Source organism: Numida meleagris, chromosome 1 (genome assembly GCF_002078875.1).
Source record: "Numida meleagris isolate 19003 breed g44 Domestic line chromosome 1, NumMel1.0, whole genome shotgun sequence".
NCBI lineage: Eukaryota > Metazoa > Chordata > Aves > Galliformes > Numididae > Numida > Numida meleagris.
This window is the reverse complement of record NC_034409.1, coordinates 166,690,189-166,710,006: the sequence shown is the minus strand read 5'-3', so window position 1 is coordinate 166,710,006 and position 19,818 is coordinate 166,690,189.

Genomic DNA, 19,818 nt, shown 5'->3' with positions numbered 1-19,818 from the left:
AAGGGAAGGGGAAGATAGCTGTGTGGATGAACTGAGTGAATGCTGACATGGAGGAGGAAACTTTGCCCTTTCCAGGAGAGAAGCCTGTGAGCTCCTAGGCTGCTCATCTGAACAAGTCCACATTGGGTGCATTTCTCTGGACCTATCCGGAATGCTATGATACAACACAGAGCCACCACTAAAGGCAACGAGAGCTCTCTTTTAATCCACATGTAATGCAAAGTACACTGACATCAAACTGGATGATTTTAGCAGAATTACCAGACTGAGGGGCTCAGCTCTCAACAGACAAATTGGAAGCTGCATTATCCTCTCATCTTAGAGGATGTTGAAAAAAGCATTACAATCTGTGAAGCTTTTAGACTGAAGTTGTGTGTATCATGGTCAATCCCACAGGGAAATTAATCATTGCTTTGGGAAGAGGAGCAGAACAGTCTGCAGTAGACAAGGCTTATGGACCAGTTTTATTTCACCTGATTTAAGTATGCATGGTGCACAATATAGGCCCCATGGTGCACAATATAGGCTTCCTGCTGCAGAAGGGGAGAAATGCTTCCAGAAAGTAATTCAGATTTTATGCTAAATTGCCTCTAGTGCTTACTCCAGATGGATCTTTGGACAACTGTCCCAACTGCAATGCCACTTAGCCAGGCCAAAGGCTGAAGGCTGAAGGCTAAAGCAGGTCAAAGACAGCTGCTGGGGAGCAGCTCCAAGCAATCAGCACCTTCCTCCTTGTGCAGGTTAAGGCAGAAATTATTTGAAGAAGAACTAGTGGGGGAACGAGGGACTGCATCACAATATGGTGGCACAAAGGGGAAAAAAAAAACAGTGTAACTTCTGGTGCTTCCTAACTTTGGAGAGCTTAGGTCAGAAGCCTTCACGTTCTTTTAGCATATCTTGTTGTGCAAGATGTGCATATAGCTCTCATTTATTCAAGATATCTCTGCTGTGAGATCAATGGCATCAGGAAGGTATGCAAGCTGAATAAGTCCTGTTCTGCCCCATGTTAAAGGCAACACAAATACTCTCTGCATGTGACTTAAAAAGAGTTTACAGACGGCCCCCATAATTCAAGCACAGCTTGTGTCTGCATGCTACTTTTGCAGAAGATGCGGAACACGCCTCTGAAAGGCATCAGAGCAGCTTCTAAGAGAAGTCCCACCTGCAGCAGTGCCTCCCAGCAGAACACCTCTGGCCAGAGGTGCTGATGAGGTGCTGCTTCTCATCTTCCCCTTTTCCTGCAGTTCTTGGTGGAAAAGCCACACTGCAGCATATCCAGAGCATGCACGATTATATATGGAAGCATTATTTATAGAGTCTAATGATGTAAGTATCACTCTGTCTCTGGCATGAGTTGCATATGGCATCATTCTTCCTCTCTACTGAGGGAATTAGCCACTGTAATGGTTTACACACTTGAGTATGAATATTTGAGTCAAATCTTTGAGTTACTAACGTTATTTTAGGACAACAGCCATGTCAACGTAAGCTATTTTGGTGAAGTTTCACTGGACTAGAAATACTTTAGGAAAGATGATTTTGCTTCTGTTTCCTACATCTCTCCCTATATGCAAGTGAACAGGTACATGTTACAGCTATTGACAACTGATAGTACCCGGAGGTGGATGTAGCAAGCAGCGTCATGTCTCACAAAGCAAACACAACATGCATGGTGTCATGTAACCTTTCTTATGCTCTTTCTTATGCTCTTTCAGGAACACAATGGGAATTATCAAATTACATTTGCCATCACCACTACTCTACCACTTCTGCAAACTAGAGGTAATTAATTACAGGCAATCTGGAATATGATCCAAAACCAATTACACACTTCAATATTGAGGAAAATTTAAGTCTTTCTTCTTCCTTCACTTATTTTCCAAATCTATCCCTTGTCTGTCAAAATTTGTCTCTGCCATCCAATTATTGAGTAGTTTGTGGTCAGAAGCCAAACATTTAAGCCATTTTGAGCCAGCTCTGTAATTTCTTTCTCCACAGTGGTGCTAAGTGGGCACTGCTTTCTTGTTTTCAGTCATTTCAGAATGAATATCTTATTACATTCATGATCTGATTTCATTTATGCGGCATTGGCTAGGGCCACAGGAAATATTAAATATGTCCTTTAATTCTAAGTGGTAACACCTATCTAAACACAAATTTGCTGTGAATTCCAAGACAACTGGAAGACAATATTACAGTAATGTTTAAACTTTATAATTTGGTAGTCAGGTGACACTAGTACTGAAATAGCATTTCTGCTAGTGCCAAATGGTACAGACCTTACAATCTGTGCAGTTTTACTCTCATCTCATGCTTTCTTTATAGTAAATGAGGGGAACCAGTCAAATCTAAGGCAAACCTGATATGTTTTAGACATTTACATTAAGATAAAAAGAATCATGCACCAAAACCCCTGTCTCTCTCCAGTTACTCTATATCACAAGTAGCTCAGGCATAGGCATTGGCATGACACAGTCTAATTTGATCAGAAGGATTCCATACAAAAGAATTCACTTAAAATGTCACTACACTGAAAGCTTATACCTAAAAGAAAATAAGGGTTTGGTTGTTCCTATACAGCCTGCTGATAGAGAAGGTAGAGCATGGGTGCAGAGCCCCAGTGACAGGGACTTCTTGCTGTCAACAAGACCACAAGGACACAATGAGCTCTCTTTGTTCTTCTAGGTGCCACCACTACTCAGATGTGCAGTCCCATGAGATGTGCTTTCCCATCCATCCCTGTATACTGGTTCAGTAGCATAAGTAGTTTTATCACTCACACATCATCGCCTAAAATACAAGAAAGCCAGGAAGGCTATTATGGCCATCTTATTTTTCTTTATGTTGGTTCACTGTCTTACAGGAACAAATCTCTTGGATTATTTGGATGAGTTTAACAGTAAAAAATAATCTCCAAGTTCTTACATACTATATTGCTAAGTTCAAATCGGGTATTGGCTTCAGAGCTTCTGAGAATCATCACCAGTTCAAAATCTTTTCTTCACAAAGCAAATCTGCTCCGATTCTTAGGACCAATTAAAAATTTTAAGAGGAAAGTTCTCAGAACAGCCAAAATAAATCTTCCCCCATGACTACTCTTGCCTGCAACTAGTCAGCATTTGTTCCTAATTATATTTTTACACATTACAGTATCTCTTCCTTTGGAGAAACATATGGAAACAACAGCTACTTACAGTTTCCAACAACATTATGGCATGTAGAATTTAATAGATGCGTCTCTGGCAGGCCATAGTCTATCAGTGAAACTGCTCATGGAAGCAGCATGCACTGCAAGGTTGTAGCTGCTTCTCTTGGACTTGCAAATGGGCATTTGGAGCTGATGCATATCGATAAAGGAAGATATCAGAGGAAGAACACACCCAAAGCACACCATCTGCTCTTCTACCTTCACTCTCCCATACCTATCAGAAACTAATCCTAATTGCACTATTAAACTTGGTTAATGACTCCTTTTTGTCCTTGGGACAAAATAAAGCATAGAAAGTCCTGGGTGTTTTCAGCACATATCCATTAAGTAAGTCTGGCATATTGGGAATAAATCCCATCCCAATCAATCCTGTAATTCTTCTTCACTGTCAAGGGGACTTCTGTTTATAAAGGATCACAAAAAGGGGGGGTGACCATAGATTGTATCATGAAATACTACATATCTGATGTACTTTGCTATGAGCAAATAAATAAATGATTATTGTGATTCTCTTGTCTACTAAACCTGATGCCCCTAAGACAGAACACCTCCACAGCAAAATTGAGAGCAAAAACTTCCTAATTCTTTGATTCACTCTCAACACATCTTAAATTAGCAGTCTGCTGACTGCTTTAATTTGCATTAAGAAGCCTGTGTCAGCTGTACATTGCAGAAGTGGGACACCATTCTGCCAACTCCCCGAAATAAAACTGCCAGCACAAATGGAAGGTGTTTAATTAGGAAACGTTTTCCAAAATCTTCCCACTATTGTAAACAGACCCACACTAACCCACACTAACCCTTCTAAATTTGCCTGCAGCACCCTCTTCTAATCCAAAAGACATATGTTTTGAGGTCTGAAATCTATTCAGCAACAGGGACACAATGCACTGTCTTCTTTGGTTCACTGCAAGTTTGGGTTTCTGTAGGTCCAAGCACAACTATCTGCCTTACAATTTGTGGCTCAAAACATAAGAGACTGTGATGGTTGAAGTAACTATAATACATGGGGAAAAAGAAAGAAAAAAGAAAAGTTCATTTCTATTCAGGAAAATAAAAAAGTTCTTTTTGTTTAAGTATATCTTACATGCCCATAACAAAGAACAGTAAGGCAAAAAAGGCAGTTAACCTTCAAAGTTTAGCAGCACTATATCAAAGCATTGTGTTGATGCTACCCGGCAAATAACTTAGTCTACTCCAACACCAGATTGCAAATTTGTATGAAGTATGTTCCATGGTTGAATGTGTGATGAGGATCAACAAAAACACAGCCAAGATGGGGTAAAGGCTGTTCTGTTGCAGTGCTAATACATTTTCTCCAAGAAAAGAGGCCAAAACTTTGATGTGATGAAATCACAGTCAGTGCAAAACAGGTATCTGGTAGGAGTCCAGTCAGACTAGCAGGAGAACACAGCCATATTGCTCCTCTGAAGACAAAATTCTTTCCATGTGCGACCCCAGACTGAATTACTGATGCCTTCCCTGAAGATTTCAGTTGCAGCCACCATCCCTCTAGAAAAACTACTTACAGTTTTGAGAGAGGAACGGCTTACCCAGTGAGAGAACTGAGCTCTGCACCTGATTTTCCTGACAATTTGTCAGTTCTGCTCAGAAGACTGAAGTAACAAAGAGTTTGGATCACATTCAGTGGCCTGGCAGGTTACGGCCCAAAGTCCCACCTGAGATGGATAGAGGAGGTGTGGGGAGCTCATCCCAATTCACAAAGATCACCCCCAAAACAAGACATCTGTACAAAGGGGCATGATAGGGCTTTCAAGATTCACCTGACAGTTGAATATCCAGAGGGACTTCTATCCTATGTGTGGGTGTGCCTGGTTGTGTCAGGAGAGGTTCAGGTTGGATATTAGGAAACATTTCTTCTCAGAAAGAGTGGTGATGCATTGGAACAGGCTGCCCAGGGAGGTGATGGAGTCACCATCCCTAGAGGTGTTCCAGAACCGCATAGATGTGGCACTGAGGGATGTGGTCAGTGGGCATGGTGGGGATGGGTTAGTGGTTGGACTAGATGATCTTAGTGTTTTTTTCCAACCTTAATCATTCCACAATTCTCCACACAGCAACAGGTTTCTGCACAGGCCAGCCCAAATCCAGGACTTCTTCCATCTCATACAAAAAAATGTGGCTGAAACAAATGGATTTGTGCAAAAGAAGTTCTCACTTCACATAATTGATATTTTTTATTTTTTTATGGAAGCCACTTTCATGGAAAGTTCTTGGTTATCTCTGATCTTCATAAAAAATTTTATTTAATAGCTTTTCCTTTAGGTTTGTGTTTCAGTCTGTCTCTTGTGTATGTACATTTGTACATCATCAAGGTCAAAGAGGCCACAACGCCACTTGAGGTTTCCACATGTAAATAAGCGAAATGCTAACTGCAGTGCATACAAAGTGTGTGCTATTATCTGCCACAGACATAGCTGCCCTGTTGCTGAGTTCAAGGAGTTTTAACAAAAACTCTGAGACTGTAGATCGCTTTTCCTGGAATTCTTAAAAAGGGCCCTGAAAAGCTTACTGAGACAGCAAACCAAGGTCAAAACGATCCTGTTTTCAGTTTGCTTGCATATTTGCACAAGTTTAGAAAGCTCTTATCAGTTCATATCAGTTCATTCAAAGAGGGTAAAGTAGAGAAAAATGAACCAGGAAGGAAAAAAAATAAGGCAGACAAATTACTTCATGAACATTAAAACTAAATGGTCAATCAGACTTCTTGTTTCAGGCCCTGTAAGCTGCCTTTCATCTGTATCCACTTGCTCATCCTATAGTACCCCAAATGCCCCACAAGCCCCCCTGTGCTCCCCTAAAACAACAACAACAAAAAAAAGCAAACATTGGGGCACAGAGAAGCTGCCAAAGTCGATGAGACATGGGCTGGGTCTGCTTGTTTGTCCATTGGTAGCGTCATTTGTTGTGAACTCACCTCCATCTAGCTGCCATCTCCACAAATCTGGTAGGAGCACAGTTGTATGAAAAACTTTTACCCTCTGTTTAATTTGGTCAAAACAAGAATATGACTGAGGGGAAGGAAAGGAAAGAGACGGGTAAAGGAAATGATTGCATGGATCTCTCTTCTTTTATTCAGAAAAGCCGGTTTAAGAACCCAGCAAAATGTAAGCGATGAGGAACTCCCACAAAATAAGAACAGAGAGAAAAAGCACTAGAATTATTATTAGAGAGCTAGACAGTAACAAGAATAGATAGCAGTAATTAGACTTTCAGGTCCAGGGATTCAGAAAGCAATCTGCATTTTAAGTAACCCAGTACATATTGAAACTAATAATATCCAATGTCTTTTTTATTTTTGATGTCACTGTTCTAAAGAGAGATCAAGATTTTTTTTACTTACTCGTGTAGATTAATATCTTAATTGTAATTTAAACGTCCAGAAAAGTTACTGATTTAAATTTAAGTGCTCTGTGCTTGTGGCTCACTTTTCCTGATGGAGCCAGAGAACAGGCACATCTAATTCTGTGAACAAATCAGAGTAAGAAAGAATTGTGTGAATGTAAGCCATTTGCTCTGATGAATATCAAATGAAAAACACAAGAGTGAATTTTTCTCTTGATACTTATGTGCTTCAGTACAATATGATGGTATTTCTACACACATCTCCAAATAGACAACATTGAGTTATAATTATTAAAATGTCACCCACAGGCTCAGTCCATGTCAGCATGTTATCAAGCTGCTGCTTTGTAAGCAGCCATGTGCCCCAAAACTGGAGTGGCAGCCAGTGATGGATTGACTCTGTCAGACAAGGATCTTTAAGCCAGTCTCCATCTTAATTTCCCTCTGTAGTCAGCAGAGAGGAGGAAACATTGCCAGGATTCAATTTGTTTTGTAATAAAGCAGATATCTAAAATAAAATAAATCACCCCTCAAAATGACAATTGTTCTCTTCCAACCATAAAGGATGCATAAGGGATTGTAGAGGTCTACCCCGCAAACACCTGAAGGTAGGAAAGATGCTCCCACCCACAATGTCTGCTTGTGTGGGACTGGATCCAACCTCACTGGGGATTAGACATTTCTCGCAGCTCACATTTTCTATAAACCAATTTCCACTTAGGAGGTCATGGCTTTTCATAGCATGAAAGATGGAATATTTTAGATTCATGAAAGAGGGAAGACACTTGTACTTCTGTGAAGCCTCTTGCTTGTGGGGAACAGAGCCAGATTCCTCTTGATATCACACACTATGAAAATACTCAGTTCTTGCCTACCGTTCTTCCTGTAGCTTTACTTCTATCTATATTAATTTGCTTATGGGATTTTTGGCTGTCTGTTTTCTTTCTGTAGAGCAGATGGGAAAGCATGCATGTTTTTTCTCAGTTAACTTACGGGTTTGATTAGCCATTTGGATTTGAAGAACTAAAAGAGGTTAACGTTTTCCTTACAGAGGCTGTGTAGGGAATAAAAACGAACAGAGTAAGAGAGACTGCAACCACAGCTCCTCAGAAAGAAAGAAATTCCACTAAGAAAGAATAAAAGCCAATATTCCTGCACAGAAACAGTTTCTGAAGAATGATTCTCTGCATTTGAAGCCCCTGCAGGGGATAAAAAACACACAAAGGAAATATTTTTGGCGAACTGGAGCTGGGAGAAACTCCTCTTGAAATTTTGCATTGTTCCATCCCAGCTTCTGCACCCAGAGGTCCAGATGGCTTCCAGATGAACAAATGCCATTTTGACCACACCCCACTTAGCCACATTTTGCTTGTTTTCTGTTCACTGAAATGTGCTAATCTCAACCCTTATCCCTGATGTATGCCCTGTCGCTTGTCAGGCAGTATGCTTAGAAGTCACAAGCCTTGCTTCAGTCCTCTGGCAGCAAGTCAACCAGTCAGCAGGCAAAGCTGGATAATTACTGCTTAGCCTTAAAGAGCTTAACGTTTGTTTGCATGGACTTGTGTCCTGGCAACACCAAGGCACTGAACCAGAGAGCAAACTTTCTTTCCCCTGAATATTTTTGTTCTCAATTCTTGGTGGAACCAGGAGAGAGGACAGCAAAACTGCTGCCTTGGACTTTCAGATGGCAGACTTTGAATTGTTCAGGAGACTGGTAGGGAGGGTCCCTTGGGATTTGGTCCTGGAGGGTAAAGGTGTTCAGGAAGGCTGGTTGCTCCTCAAGAAGGAAGTCCTTAAGGCGCAGGAACAGGCTGTCCCCCTGAGCCGCAAGACGAGCCGGTGGGGAAGGAGACCGGCATGGATGAACAGGGAGCTTTTCCTGAGGCTCCAGGAGAAAAAGAGAATCTATCTCCTGTGGAAGAAGGGACAGGCAACTCGGAAAGAGTATAAAGAAGTTGTCAGGATGTGCAGGGAGAAAATTAGAAAGGCAAAGGCCCAGCTCGAACTAAGCTTGGCTGCTGGGATTAAAGGGAACAAGAAACTCTTCTACAAATATATTAACAGTAAGAGGAGGACCAAGGAGAATCTCCATTCTTTACTGGACGCAGCTGGGAATGTGGCCACTGAGGACAATGAAAAGGCTGAGGTTCTCAATGCCTTTTTTACATCTGTCTTTAAAAGCCAGACCAATTGTCCTCAGAGCACTCTACTCTCTGACCTGGAAGTCTCAGATAGGGAGCGAAACAAACCACCCATGATTCAGGAGGAAACAGTCAGAGACCTACTACTCCACCTGGACTGCCACAAGTCCATGGGGCCGGACGAGATCCACCCGAGAGTGCTGAGGGAGCTGGCAGAAGAGATAGCCAAGCCGGTTTCCATCATCTGTCAGTGTTCCTGGTCGACTGGAGAGGTCCCAGAAGGCTGGAAACTTGCCACTGTGACTCCCATCTACAAGAAGGGTCGTAAGGAGGATCCGGGGAACTAGAGGCCTGTCAGCCTGACCTCGGTGCCAGGGAACATTATGGAGCAGATTGTCCTGAGGGAGATCACACAGCATTTGCAGGACAACCAGGGGATCGGGCCTAGCCAGCATGGGTTTGTGAAGGGCAGGTCCTGCTTGACCAACCTGATCTCCTTCTATGATCAAGTGACCCACCTGGTGGATGAGGGAAAGGCAGTTGATGTGGTCTACCTAGACTTCAGCAAAGCTTTTGACACTGTCTCAAACAGTATTCTCCTGGAGAAACTGGCAGCCCGTGGCTTGGACAGGTACACTCTTTGCTGGGTAAGGAGCTGGCTGAAGGGCCGGGCCCAGAGAGTGGTGGTGAATGGAGTTAAATTCAGCTGGCAACCAGTCATGAGTGGTGTTCCCCAGGGGTCGGTGCTGGGGCCTGTCCTCTTCAGTATCTTCTCTGATGACCTGGATGAGGGCATTGAGAGCACCCTCAGTAAGTTTGCAGACGACACAAAGCTGGCAGGAAGTGTCGATCTGCCTGGGGGTAGAGAGGCCCTACAGAGAGATGTGGACAGGCTGGATCTCTGGGCTGAAGCCAGTGGGATGAAGTTCAACAAGAGCAAGTGCCGGGTTCTGCACTTTGGCCACAACAACCCCAGGCAACACTACAGGCTTGGGGCAGAGTGGCTGGAAGACTGTGTGGAGGAAACAGACCTGGGGGTATTAGTCGATGCTCGGCTGAGCATGAGCCAGCAGTGTGCCCAGGTGGCCAATGGCATCCTGGCTTGTATCAGAAATAGTGTTGCCAGCAGGAGTAGGGAAGTCATTGTCCCTCTGTACTCAGCCCTGCCTCGAGTACTGTGTCCAGTTTTGGGCCCCCTCACTGCAAGAAAGACATTGAGGTCCTGGAGCATGTTCAGAGGAGGGCGACGAAGCTGGTGAGGGGTCTGGAGCACAGGCCTTATGAGGAGCGGCTGAGGGAGCTGGGATTGTTCAGTCTGGAGAAGAGGAGGCTCAGGGGAGATCTTATTGTTCTCTATAACTACTTGAAGGGAGGTTGTAGTGAGCTGGGGGTCTGCCTCTTCTCTCTTGTAACTAGTGGCAGGACAAGGGGGAATGGCCTCAAGTTGTGCCAGGGGAGATTTAGGCTGGACATGAGGAAACACTACTTTTCTGAAAGAGTGGTCAGGCGCTGGAATGGGCTGCCCAGGGAGGTGGTTGAGTCACCGTCCCTGGAGGTGAAACATTTAGATATAGCGTTGAGAGACATGGTTTAGTGGGGTTATTGGTGGTAGGTGGATGGTTGGACTGGATGATCTTGGAGGTCTTTTCCAACCTAGTTAATTCTATGATTCTATGATTCTGTGATTTTCTGTAAGGGAAAGGACACAAGGGACTTTAACACAGACATAAAATGGTGGTTATCAAGAAGGATTGCCAGAGATTGAGATATATGGACTATCCTCTAGCATTAACTTGTTGTAATTATAGAGAAGATACTGCTGTTACAGAAAACTGCAAGTGGCTGCTCTGGCCTAGACATCTTTTGAGAACTGCCTTTGCAGAAGTGCTTAGCAGAAGCCCTTACAAGAAGGCTGTAGCAGAGATGAGAAAAAGACAGCCAGGGGATATCAGGTAGTCTTAGGACAGAGGAGTTCTTTGCATACTGGACAACAAACCAAATGCCAAGTTACAGTGATTTTATTGTAGCAGTGAACCTTAACTACACAAATATCTACTTTTAAGTTAAATATACAACAATTTTAAAATAAGCACACTGAGCAAAATGCAGACTATTCAAACATGAGTGCACTAAATGAAATGCAAACAGTTTAAACATGAGTATACTAGAGCAGGGGGGAAAGCACACTTGTCACATTAACAAGGGATGGTGGCTTTCGTGATTAACCTCACCCGCTGATGAAGTTGTCAGCTTCTCATATATCAGATGTTTCCTTTGCTAGCCAGCAGCCCCAGTGCAGGCAACAAGAGTTGCCCAGAGCTCAAATTGGGAAGCTACTCTTATAGGGCTATTGCTTTCGGTCATCAGATCGATAGGCTGATGCAAGAGCACCAGAATGTTTCTAGGTTTCTCATCCATGAGTAGTGGACTGTTGTGTAGTGAATTGTCTATCCATATCTCTGAGGAGAATGTTGTCCATTCATGAGCAAATGAGTAGGTCAACACAATTGCGTAGCCTAATCCATTGACATATTTGAGGATCACTATGCGTTCAATCACAGATTTCTTGGTACAGTTTGGCTATGGAAGCATGTTACATGAGCACTCTGTTGTCCTGCTGTCCCATGCCATACCTGGGGAGAGGAGCATCTCACCACACAGGTAGCATGTTCCATGATGTTGGTGTACAGTGTGTTGGAAGTTACACTGGAGCACTGACAGCAGCTGCCACCCAGCATATCATGCTCATGTATGAAAGTGATCTGAGGTCCACAGAGTGGAATTCTAGAAGGATTACTTTGGTCAGTAAATCATCTCACAAATGTGGGCAACCAGGTTTAACACACCTGTTCATGATGTGAAAGGCACAGTATCAGAAAAAGCTTCAATCCTCAGTCTAAGTACACTCATTCTTCACTGTTATGTTGTTCATACTCCCATTTAACTACAGTGACATTTATGCAATTGCATTTGCATTGTAATCAGGTAAGTACTGAGGTGATTTAAAGCTATGTTCAACATGATGGATGCAGAGAGACAGAAGAAGCAGGACATTTTAGAGTCCAGTATAAGCATCATCAAAATAGTAAGAGGAGCTGCATCCTACCTCATTAGTCAACTCTGCTCAGCAAAAGCAAGCTTAAACCCAGCTTCAGAAGGGATTTACTGCCTCTTCATAATAGCCTGGGGGAGTCTTCAGAGGCAGTCTAATTTGTATGTTCAAGAAAGATCAGACCTACTTTCCCAGGGTGCTCTCAAGGTGTTTCTCAGCTGTATGAAGCCTTCCTGTTGTGCCTGCCCTCTCCAAACCATCTCAGCAAGATTATGTGGCCAAGAGAGACATGAGTCTTCTTTACAGGACATGAGTCTTCTTTGCAGGTTTTTCTTACAGGAGTGCTGAGCCAGTTGTCAGCCGGGGAAGATGGGAAGCACAAGTAGCCTTAAATGAGCATGGGAGAATTGTGGATGGTCAGAGAGAGAACCCAGAAATGCTGTAAGCTTCAGGACTGCAACAAAAAACTCAGAGACCTGTTGTTTTTTTTAAGGCTTTGAGATGAACTATGCTGTTCCAACGCTAGCTCTTAAAGTGCAATTTGTTTCTTGACTCCAATAAATTAATTATACTTAAGATATTTTGACATCAGAACTAAGATTTGGGCAGAACTTCTTTGTTCCTCCAAGTTTGTCCCAATAGGAAATGCTTCTCTGAATGGCATGGCTTCCATCTTTTTTTTCAGAATCACCCTCATTTTTTTCCATGGGAAGAGAAGCTGACAGGGTGATTAATTGAACTGTCACACAGCATGACTTGCAGTTAGAGAAACATATGAAAAAGCTGTGAAACACAGTATGGACTAATCCTCAATGTACAAAAAGAACACCAAAAACCTTGTGGTGGTCCAGAGATCCTTGTCACTGGAAAAGATTGAAGGTTTCAGGAATGCTCCACCTGAAAATCAGAACTTGAATTGTCTGTGGAACGCCAGCTCTGTAACTACAGCTCTTTACCCTGAAAAACTTGCTTATTTTAATTTCCCCATGGTTATATGTCGCTCAGGGGAAAACATAACATGTTAAAAAATACATAATAATTTCTATTTCTGTATCATATTCCCTACAAAGAGTACTAAAGATTGTATAGACACATTGATTCGACAGCCATGTGCTGACATTGGACTGTTTGAATTAATCAAATATTTTATATTTATTAATGGAAAGTATGAAAATATTTTAGCAGAAGTAGGCATTGGGAATGTTAAGATTCTGAAGTATAAACAGAGGATGCATAACAGGGCCCATTCTGAAGGTATACAAAATTAGAAAGGTAATAGAGCAGCTAAGTCTTCTCTTCCAGTTCACCTCTTCTCAACGTGCAGGTTAATTAGGCCATGAAGAGCTGAAAATAGTAACTTTAAGGTTGATAATGAAGACAGATACTTTAGGGATGTTCACTGCCTCAAATAGGCCCAGACTGTCTGATTTAACTTCATTTCAAATTCTTGCCATATTTTTTGACACTGTTGATTAATAATTACAGCCATCTATATTGCTTATGTATGGCATTCTGTTTGCCATCTTTAGAGCTGATATGTCACTGATTTGTGCCGCATTATAAGCTTATGTTAAAACCTATATATGGTGTACGTACACTATAACAGGTATCTAGTGCTACACTGTAACACTCCTAATGGCAATCCAATTTATATTAGAATTACATATTCTATATATAAATCTAGAATATTATATATTCTCTATATATAGAAGCAGTGTGCGCTGGCAGCCCAGAAGGCCAACTGTGTTCTGGGCTGCATTAAAAGAGGAGTGGCCAGCAGGGAGAGGGAGGTGATTGACCCCCTCTACTCGGCTCTTGTGAGGAACCATCTGGAGTACTGTGTCCAGCTCTTGGAACAAGTTCAGAGGAGGGCCACCAAGATGATCAGAGGGCTGGAGCACCTCTCCTATGAAGAAAGGTTGAGGGAATTGAGCTTATTCAGCTTGGAGAAGGGAAGGCTCCGGGGAAACCTCACTGTGGCCTTCCAGTACTTGAAGGGAGTGTATAAACAGGAGGGGGAACGATTGTTCACAAGGGTGGATAGTGATAGGACAAGGGGAAATGGCTTTAAACTGAGACAGGGGAGATGGAGGTTAGATATTAGGAGGAAGTTTTTCACACAGAGGGTGGTGATGCACTGGAACAGGTTGCCCAAGGAGGTTGTGGATGCCCCATCCCTGGAGGCATTCAAGGCCAGGCTGGATGTGGCTCTGGGCAGCCTGGTCTAGTGGCTGGCGACCCTGCACTCAGCAGGGGGGTTGAAACTCGATGATCTTTGAGGTCCTTTTCAACCCAGGCCATTCTATGATGCTATGATTCTATGATATATAGAACATATGACATTTTTTCTTTTTAAAGCTGATCATTTCTGTGTGTTTTAGTACAGCATATATGAAAAGTATTCAATGTCTGATTCAGGGTGAGTCTGGGCATGCCCGGCTGCGCAGCCAGCCCTGCATCACACTTCCTGGACTAGTATCAAGTCTTCCATCCGTCTGACCTTAATAGAGAACCAACAAACAGCAGCAATGCTTCTGTTAAAAACAAAACACCGAAAAAAAAAAAAAAAAGCAATCCCAGAAAGCATTGAGCATTTCCTCGCAGGAAGAAAAAAGTGCATATCTGTGTTATTGGCAAAGCATAATTAAACATCCTCTACATAAGGACAGAGAATGAAAAAGGGCCACTGGGGGTCAGGCCAAAGTTTTACCAGACCTCGTGTTTTCCCCCGGTGCTGACAAAATCTGTTCCCTGGCAGAGAATACAAGAAAACAGTGGGGTAAGCAAATATGAAACTTCCTTTAAACATTGTCCTAGCCTTCCAACGTTTGTATCTCGGAGACTTCCTGACTCTCTGTTGAGCAATCTCTGCTAATTGCAAACTTTAAGCTCTCACAGAATCTCAAAGAAGGAAGTTCTGCAGGTTAAACTGCACGTTGTGAGGAGAGTGCTTTTTGTTTGAATTGTTAGGTCCGACATTGTGAATTAAAAACAAAACCTTCTGTTCTTCTGACAACTAGTTTTACAAGCTCACATTTTAATAGCAATCATAAATGCACTATTGCACTTAGCTCCTGAGAAAACAGGATGTTCCTATCATCCATATTGTTCTTTTTAACATGTATTCAAAAGCAATTCCTTTATTTTCTTTAGCTTTTCAACAGCCTATAGAATAACTTGCAAATTACTGCTAGCAAAAAAGTGCAGTTTTTAAAAGACAGTTGTGTCAAATAATCTAAATTCCAGAAAACTTGAGATATCAATGTCATTATCTGTTATAATTATCTGTTATAATGTTACTTGCATATATTCCTTGCCAGAAAGCTAAGACCAATGCTAACATATTTTCTTAAAGCTAGCAATTACCTTGTCTTTTAATAATACAGTCGCACTAACTATACTTAAATTACTTAAACTAATTTAACCAAAGGCAATTCAGTGAAAATTTTACCCCTCATCACATACATGCTACCAAATTTTCTACAAATTGATTTATCCATTAGGGTCAAAGGAAATGTCTCTAAGATGTCTGCTCTGCAGAAAGCAGATGATAATAATGAATATAATACACTATCCAAATAGAGCTTTCACACTGCCTTATCCCTTATTTATTGCTGGACTCCAGTAATGGAAAATCAATCTACTTTATCCTTGCCATTACTGGATTCTGTGCAATCAATTTGGTTTAGTTCTGGAATTATAAATCAAGGATGTGAGTTCATTTTCCTGTCCCACAAGCACTTTCAATTTTTACACACATCTTCAGTGAGTGACACAGACAATTTCATCAATGTCACCTTCTTTCAGATGCCTGAATAGCTTATGCATTCAGCACTGGGTTGCATGACTTGGATCAACATTCTGAGGGACAACATTCATTCGCTGCAATTTGGAAAAAAACTTTCACTCTGTCTCAGATTCCGTTTCCCTGGATATTTTTTCCTGAGGATATTTCCAGGATGTGCATGCAAAATATATCTGCCCACAACAGACAAACAATCGTTGATTTTTAAAATTCAACCTCATGCTTGTTCCTTTGTCTAAAGACTTCACCTCCACGTTCTTTTTTCCTTAGGCCTTTCCAATAGGAAAGCATACAGGTAAGGCAAGGCCTTAGTTACTCCATGAGCTCATCGTACACAACCACACAGCCTGAACACTTGACCTTTGAGCGTCCAGACTTTTTGTTAGCTGACTTCCTGGCAGATTTGACCTGTGCCAACTAGTACAGTTCAGGGCACACCAAGCACTGCTCCACGGGGACTCTATGAACAACACTGCTCCAGCTCCGCTATCAGTGGATTCCTTCAGCACAATCTCAGCAGGCTTTGCGCCTTCAGATGCTGCATGCTTTCAGTAACTTGCCTCATTTTTACTTCTCTTGAAAAACTGCAGAGAAGAAAACTGTGGAGGCAAAACTTTTAAACAAAAAGTAATAAACAGTCAAAAATAAACACTCACATTCCAACATAATGAAGTATAAAACCCCCTCAGATGCTGTATCTGAAGGCCACAGGATGCTGAGCAGCACAGAGGAGCCCTATGGCCAAGAGCTACATAGCATCAATTGTCCAGTCTGACCTGAAGAGAAATACAGCCACAAATAACACGGACATGAGCTAGCCTATGCCAGGAGGCTTCAGGGCCAAAGTCTGCACCCTGGCCATCAACTGTTTAGTAAAGGCACAGTCAAACATGCTTAAAACCTTTGTGTGAATGAGAATCAGAATCAGCTGTATTTAAAGTGCCAGTCTCTTATTAAAGTAAACAGGTAACTCCAAAAAATGATGAAGGAGGTTCTATTGATGGAAAGCATGATATTTTCATAGAATCATAGAATGGCTTGGGTTGAAAAGGACCTCAAAGATCAAGTCTCAACTCCCCTGCCAAGTGCAGGGTCGCCAACCACTAGAGTAAATTCTTAAGTGTGGTCTCGTTCTAATATTAGTTTGCAATGACAATGCTTTAAAGCTGGTTAGAAAATGCCAAACTTCTTCTGATACCCTTCCAGGACTATTCAGCATTGAGCAATTAGATCTGACATGAAATCCCACCTTCCCATCAGAAGCTATTTTAGAAGCTTACTGAGCCCACAGCTGACAATGTTTGAAAAAATATTTGGAGTACTGAGAAACCTCCACCTTTCTGGGAATTCCCAGTTCCCAGAATGTCTCACATCTGTTGCAATTTTATTTATTGTTATAAAGTTTACATGATGGGAAATGGACAATATAAATTCTTGCACTGCATTACAACCACGTGTACTTTACTGAAACCTTTGTTTGACAGGATGAACACATTTGGCCAGATCACATATGTGTGTTAATTATAGTAAGGAGGACAACAAAATGCAATAGCTACAGCCAGTCCAACCAGCAGGAAATGGTTATCAAGCTGTGATAAAATGTTTATCAGGAAATGTTGTTACACTATCCAAAACATTTCCTGTCTGCAACTTTATTTCTTTTTTTGTGTGAGAAAAATAATGTATGTGGTGCTAGAAATAGCATTTTTTGCAAGGAATTAAATAACAGTACTTACAGAAAATTGTAGTTGTCACATTTCTGGTTTGTGTTCTGTTTCCTTCTTTGTGCAAACTATGAAGTAACTTATAAAGAAAACCTAAAAAGAAACCTTCAGAATTAACCTGGGCATTTGTTACATACAAAGATCATAAACATGAACTTCAAACATTAAGCAATAATTTAAAGCTAGTTTTTCATATAGAATATCTAAGCATTGTAATCACACAGGTCGCAAAGCCCTGTTTTTTCTCTCATCAGGACAGATAGTAAAATATTATTTATGTTGGTATATGTAAGTTGCTCTGAAAGTAATGCCTCATTTTTATGTCATTTACAACAGACACAAAGAGCATAATGACATTATTTCATAGTGCAAATTCTCAGCTAGAACACAGTCACCACCATGAAGTACACATTTCCACCAGTGATGAACAACAGCCGTGCTCATAAAAATCTGCACCAATGGAGGTGACCCACTGTCGCTGTCACCACTGCTGAAAGGCACCACCCATCGCCTCACTGTGCTCACATCCACTGCTCGGTCTCCATAAGCGTTCAGCAAGCGTCGATGAATGTCAGTGGGCACCATTTTTTCTGCACGGAGGAATTCAATGACACCCCTTTGCTTCATACGCACTTCCATGTCAGATGGCATTCTGTCAGACTGTTCCTCTGCTGCCATCTGTCACACGGAAACAAAATGTAACGGGATATTGGTGGAAGGTTCAACCCCTTATAATTGCTATTTCATTTACCCTCAGCCCTTTCCTCTTCATTTTATTAACCCCAACTTATTCGGTCTTTTCCCAAGTCTGTTTTCCATTGAGTTTAACTTTTGTTGAACTATTTAGCTGTTTTAAAAATTTCTTGAAATACAACTTTGTTCAGCTGTTCCACAACTTTCTTAAGCTTCTATAACAAGGAACAATATTCCTTTGAATGTACTTCAGTATCAAGAAAAGGGAAGGTCCTAATATTGTTATAAGCTACAGAAATATTTGCTCTCCACTGTACTTAAGTGATGTGACCACCAAACCACATGTATCTGTGAGTAAGGTTAGAAAACAAACATCACCAAAGAAAGACTAGCACTACTCATTTGATACAACATATTTTTGCTATTTTCATTTTAGTTTATGGTAATAGGCTATTAATAAAGCATCTGTTAACAGGGCAAGTAGCAGTGTAATGAGAGTAATGTAATTAGAGTGTTGCTAGGATCTTGGCCAATTTGAGAAGAAAAAAGAAACATTAAAAAGCAAATCAATTAAGATAAAGCTACTGAACCACAGTAAATCATTTTTTTTTTTCACAACAAAATGGCTTGCTGTATTGATCCATTGTGTCTATAAATAGTTCTCGTTATCAGTGTCAACTTTTCCAATTAAAGGTATTTTTTAGGCATGGGATAAACTTATGTAGGCGAGGATAAATTTATTGATCTAGGAACAGATAGAAACTAAATTTTCTTCATCTTAAAGATGTGAAAGCCACATCTGATCCATATTTCTGTTTCAAATAAACTGAGTTGCTCAAATAGGCACATGTCTATATCCTGTGGGAGGATAAATTGTGGAAACAAGCTAGATGGGCTGAAGTATTTGCAAGACAGTAAAAAGTCTTGAGAGGAGGCTGACTGATTGTCTACCATTACTGTAAAGTTCTCTCCAGAAAGCAGAATGAAAAACTCTGATTTGCATCTACTTGCTGTCCAGAATGAGAAAACTGACAGTGAGATGCAGCCCAACAACCAGACAGACATACAGACAAGAGGAAGATCAACATTAGATGGATGTGATGATCGAAAATTTTAGTAATTAAGTGAAATTGCTAATACCTTTAGATAACAAGTAAATAAGAATAAAGGGTTAACAACTGGTGTTTATTTGAAAATGAGTGAAATTTCAAGAGAAATAAAGCTGCATTTTGTCACCAACTCCGCTGCCAAGATTTCACTCTACAGTGATCACTCATTTAGTGTCTGTTCAAGATAGCTGAATCCAGTGGCCTAGCAGACCAAGGACGCTGCAGCTCCATGCCCCAGGGGTTCAGCCAGTAGCAAGGCTGAGCACGTGTTCCCAAGGCACGTGCACAATACACACACTGCCAGCCAAGCAGATTAACACAGAAAGCAGAGCCTTACCAGCTCCAGTACTCATACACATGGCACAAAGGTCTGAAGATTGCCAGTGGTATGCAGACATGTATGTACACATGCACTCAGGTGTCCTTGGACGCTCAGTCCATCTAGAGCTGATTCCAGATCTCCTGTTTTCCTCAGCTGCTGGCACATGGGCCTACAAGTCCCCAAGTTTCACAGTCCTGCTGCAGCTGCTGGTACTTGGATCTCTTCCCATTATGCACACAGACAAAATCAATCTCAATGGTAACTGGTCTGGACCTGTGGTCTACCCAGCAGATCTCTGTTAGCCAACTTGTAGATCCCCTGTCCTCCAGTATCCACCCCCAGACCCACAGTCCCTGTGATAGCTATCTTCCAGATCTCCTGTCCTATTTGCAGGCTAC